The sequence below is a fragment of the Dysidea avara genome, chromosome 9 (assembly GCF_963678975.1).
Source record: "Dysidea avara chromosome 9, odDysAvar1.4, whole genome shotgun sequence".
Lineage (NCBI taxonomy): Eukaryota > Metazoa > Porifera > Demospongiae > Dictyoceratida > Dysideidae > Dysidea > Dysidea avara.
This window is the reverse complement of record NC_089280.1, coordinates 429,247-435,246: the sequence shown is the minus strand read 5'-3', so window position 1 is coordinate 435,246 and position 6,000 is coordinate 429,247.

Below are 6,000 nucleotides of genomic sequence, written 5' to 3'. Positions count from 1 at the left end.
TAGATACAGTACATAGCTGTGCTTATAAAATGATCACTGGTCTGACCACACCCTAAAATGATCAGAGTATGCCATTACCACACCCCTTAATGAACTAGCTGCAATCAGCTCTGTAGAAACTAGACATGGCAAACCACAACCCTTGAGATTTATACATCTATATCTATCTACAAAAATGTTTAAAGCTGAAAAACCGTCCATCTCTCTACATACCTTTGATGTCAGACGATTATCTCGCTAACTGATGCATGTGTTGGAGCAGTTGCTGTGTCAAACAAAGTGCTCATCATCTAAGAATTACATCATTTTTAAATGAAGCTTCTAATTATCGTCATTTGTCATTTACAGCACAATTAGTGCAAGGGTGTAGACAAAAATTCACTTGCTGTAAACTGCATGCAAACTGCAAGTAAACACCTATACCAGTCGACGTGTACATGCCTTTATAAGACAGTTTTTACTACCTGCTTCTATTATGGTAGAGGCAACACACAAGTTAGAGCAATGAACTATCACCTTGACATTCCCAGGTTTGATTCCCCATTGTGGTGACTTTCACCTTTGGTGACAAACTTCTTTTCATGTGACTTCAATTCAAAATTCAAGTGTGAAATTGTCAAGGCAAACTTCTTTTCACTTGTCATCGTCTTTTCATGCTTCGCAAGCAAAAGGGCACAAGCGGACCTAAACACAAGATCCAGTATAACATAGTATAAAACAAATGAATTAAATGTACAAAAACAATAACAGTTACTGCATAAGTGAAGGCCGTCTGGTTTCTATCCAGTTGTGGCAGAAAGAAAACGAAAGACAGCATCACCTGGCTTCTAACAGTGTTTCCCATGAACTGACTGCAGAATAATGTGAAAATCAAGTAGTTGGAAGGAGACAGTGTGATGTTAAAGCCCATTGCCTTGCCTGTATGGACCCTCAAAGAAGGTCAGAAGAACAATGACATGATACAGCTGCATGTCACCAGGCTCACGTGCTGATCCAGCAGTAAGACAGGAGAAGAAGCAGAGAGACACAACTTCCTGTCAACTAACTCGACAATATCCAGCTACTAGGAGGGAGGAAATTCAGAGGAACACAGCTGCCCACCCACTGGCTAGGGCTGATTCACAGTGCCAAGCTCAGGAACAGCAGATGAACAACGCACGTCAACACCAGGTAAGTGTTAGTAGACTACCTAGCTTAATGGCCCTTAACTATCAGCCTGATAATTTCCACAACACAATTGATGTAGGTACACTTAGTGTAGAATGTTTACATTGTGGGGCTTTAAAATTTCCTGGAGAAACTGACTCATTTTGCTGTTCTAAAGGTAATGTCCAACTGGAGCCAGTCTCCCAACCACAGCCATTCTTGCAGCACTTGTATGAAGGTACGGATAGTGATAGTAAACATTTTAAAAACAACATACGTAAATATAATTCAAATGACTAGCTTTGGTTGTAACTTCGGTCGTAACGAAGTAACAATGCCTGGATTCAATCCCTCCTTAAGGATACAGGGTCAGGTATACCATCAGATTCAGATTTATTTTATTGATAATCAGGAACTACAAGTGGCCAAATAGTTGGTGGTTTGAGGTCAGACGTTGTCAGCAATATCAACCAGCTACTGCATAATGACAACCATTATGTGCAACTGTTTAAAGTGGCTAAAGAATTATTTGACCAATATGATGTGCCAACAAACATCAGGGTTGTAATTAATGAAACAAAGAGACCTACTGGTGGGCACCCCAGGAGGTACAATAGTCCCATGTGTAATGGGGTGGATGTGTTGATGCCTAATGAAAATTTAAACAACAGGGACAAGTGTTGCATTACAGGGATGGTGGCTAGCATCATATTTCAGAGCTACACAGGGGATATGATCTATTGCAGCATACACTGATGTTCTCTAGCGATACTGACAGTTGGCACATCAACCTTAACTACCAAACAATAAAAAATTGACAGCTTTGGTATACTACCGCTACCACAATATGGTAAGACAAAATGTATCAGTATTACTAAGGGCCAAGCGACTATTCCAACAGGTCTTGGTAGATTTGTATTGTAAAATTGAACTGAACAGTTGCAATTTCTTAGACATGAACAAATAGCATTACATGCTGACTGCTATCAGGATCTCCAAGATGCAATTGTTGATGGAGACGGGGACCCTAGCAATGTAGGGCGTAGGATTATCCTTCCATCAACATTCACAGGTGGGCCACGTTACATGCATGAACGTCAACAGTATGCCATGACCTATGTTAGGAAATATGGTCACCCTGATTTGTTTATTACAACGACATGCAATCCCAACTGGCCAGAAATTAAAACCAATCTATTACCAGGTCAGAATCTTGAGGATCGTCCAGAATCAGTGGCTCAGGTTTTTAGGCTTACACTGCTTTACTCAATGGAATGGCAAAAGTATGGTCTATCACATGCCTACATCTTGATGTGGTTGGCTCCTGAACACAGTGCGTGAAATAATGGTTGGTCACCGGACAATATCCGGAAATTATTAGCACCTGTCTGGACAATAATTAGAATTAAACACCTAACCCAGCACTTGACCCAGAACTGCACCAGATTGTAATGTCCAACATGGTGCATGGGCCCTATGGTAGAATCAATCCTACCACTCCTTGCATGGAACATGGCCAGTGCAGGAAGAAGTACCCTAAGCCATTCATATCTGAGACCCAACCGGGTACTGATAGCTACCTACTACTGTACGGGAGGAGAAGACCTGAAGATGGTGGACAGGTGAACATTAGTGATTGACAACAGGTGGGTAGTGCCTTACAACAAGTTTTTGTCGTGAGCATTAAACTGCCACTGCAATGTTGAACTATGCATGTCCATCAGTTCCATCAAGTATGCACACAAGGGTTGTGATCAGGCAACCTTTGCACTATGCTCAGATCAGGTGGATGAGATCTTTGAATATAAGAATACTTGCTACATCAGTAGCAATGAAGCAGCCTAGAGGATACTTGAGTTTCCATCCGTGAAAGATTTTCACTTATACAACAACTTGCTGTGTATTTGGAGAATGGCCAAGAGTGCATTTCATTGAGGACACTGTATGTTGATGTTCCAGAGTACTACACATGGAACAAGTCTTGGCAGAGAGGAGGAACCAAGGAACACAGGTGGCTGGCTCCCCTAGTGTTAAGCAAGCTCAAGCTTTGGGTAGGGTCTAATACTATCAGCCCAAGTCAAGGAGAGTGTTTTTACCTCTATTTACACACTCTTATCAAATGTTAAGGGTTCTTAGTCATTTGCTGCTATGAAAACTGTTGATAGTGATCTGTGCAGTTCCTTCTGTGAGGTATGCCTCAAGTTTGGACTGCTGGAAGATGACAATCAGTATCACTTAGCTATAGAGGAGGCAATAGTCGGCAACTCACCAGCAAGTATTCGTACACTCTTTGCAGTGATACCGGCCTGGTGTGAACCACTCAACCCACTGGAGATATACACCCACAAGACAGCCATGGCTGAAGATTTCTTATGCCAACAATGTACCCTCTTTAGGGATGAGCACTTGGAGGTGAATGATGACATCTTCAACGTGGCACTTAATGATTTACAGGACAAAGTCATTTCCATGAGAGGTAGGAAGCTGTCTGAGAATGGCCTACCTCAGCCACACACCATAGACGATAGGTTTGGAAGGTAATGTCGCCGGGAAATAAATTATGATCAAGGTACAGCGGCGTAGCCAGAAATTTTTTGAAGAGGGGGTTCCAACATCAGTATTGAGTTATCAGAAGCAGGGGTCTGGGGGTGTATCCCCCCAGCTGCTGAGAGATTTTCAATATTTTAATGAATCAAAACTCAACAAATTGCTGTATTTTATGCAAAAAAGTATATTAATTATAATGCATATAAATGCCCTTGGGATGAAGCCAGTACTAGATAAAACTACCTAGTGGAAACAGACAGCTGCAGCATAACACACAGAGACACATACGTATAGGCATCTGTAAGTGATAGGTATCCCACTGGTATAGGAACCATGGAACCACTGATGCAAATCACAATCAAAAACATTATAACTACAAATATGCATAGCATGGATTCATTTTGCATTCCCAAGTGATAAATTACTGGAGTTCTATATCTTTATACACTGCACACCAAAGCTATAGCAGTATAAGGTCATGCTCAGTTTTGCTTTTAATATTAGAATGTCTGGAAAGCTCCACTAATGAAATTCCTTAACATATAGCTATTTACAGGCATGTTCTATTAGAGTATACATGACTGCTCTATTAGAGTATATACATGACTGCTCTATTAGAGTATACATGACTACTCTATTAGAGTATATACTTGACTGCTCTATTAGAGTATATCATTTAACAAGTTTTCAAGAGGGCTCATGTTACCTCTGTAAACCCTTCCCGGAGAGATGAATGCAAGCTTTATCAATTGTTGTGCTGTGCCATAAACTATTACTCACTCATTTTGTCCTGCTACACTAAATGGTGTGTTAGGGTCCTGCTGTAAACTCAGAAGTCAAAATTTTACAGGGGGTTCCTGAACCTCTAGGAACCCCCCCTCCCTACGCCCCTGTGGTGAACAGCAAGCCTATGTAGAACACAATGCTACTTTGTTAACACTAGACCAGCGTGATGTGTATGACTCTTTTTGTTCCATGGTTGATAGGAATCAGGGAGGTGTACTATTTTTGGAAGTTCCAGATGAAACAGGTAAGACTTTCCTATTCAACCTTATTCTTGCCAAAATGAGGTCTGAAGGTAAGATAGCATTGGTCACTGCATCTAGCAGAATAGCTGCCACACTTCTAGTAACTGGAGGTTGCACCTTGTATAGAACTTTCAAAATCCCACTAGATTTGAATGCTATGGACATTCCAGTCTGTAGTATTAGTACTAGTAATAGCATGGGTAGCAGTGAAATTTGAGATAAATACCACAAGTGTTGCATTGAAATGGGTAAAATTTCATGAAGCAAAGCCGAGTGAAATTTCCATTTTCAATGCAACAAGAGTGGTATTTATCCCAAATTTCACTGCTATATCCATGCTATTCCCAGTTAATACCACACTCGCTGCATATACGCATGCTGTACATTAGTATTGCTATGTACACAATTTGAACTAAACACGCATCAACACTAATTGGCATTACATTGTTAACATAAACTCTAGCCAATGAAATTGCAATTACACCTTTTCACTGCTACCAGTGAAATACGGGATAAATTTCAGTGCTACTATTGAGACTTTAAATTTGTATGGGCAGTGAAACAGGTATGGTATTAAGAGAGGAACTGTACTCTGCAAAGTCATCCAGGAAGCTAAAGCTATTGCTGTTGATGAAGCTCCAATGACTAACAGACAAGCATTTGAAGCTCTAGACCGCACTCTGAAGGATTTGACAGGTAACCGCCAGCCAATGGGAGGAATTTGTATGTTGTTGTGTGAAGACATTAGCCAAATATTCCCAGTTATTCCACGTGGTACCAGAGGTAACATAGTGGATGCCTGTCTGAAGAAGTCACATCTGTGAGACAGTGTAGTTGTTAAACATTAATACACTAATATAAGGGTGTACTTTTGTGCAGGTCAAGCAGCTGGACAATTTGCTGACCAGATGTTAGCAATTGGAGATGGTAAGTTTTCCATTAATGATGACATTTCTGATGTTGTCCAGCTACCTGAAACTATGAGTACCTTTGTAAGTAACTTGATGAATTGGTGTCTAGAGTTTACCAGATTTGCTCTCAAGCTATACAAAGATCACTTGGTTGTTGGAACGTTACATTTAGGCTCTTCTGAATAAAACTACCCGCACTATCAATACAACCTTGGTAGAGCAGTTACCTGGTGAGCGTGTACAGTAGGGTTGGAACAAATGTACAAATACATCATCCAAAGCTTCTTTGAATATGTTACCGAAGCTTCGAAACGTTGTTACGAATGTCATGTCAACAATTACCATATACAGTGAAACCTGTCTATTCT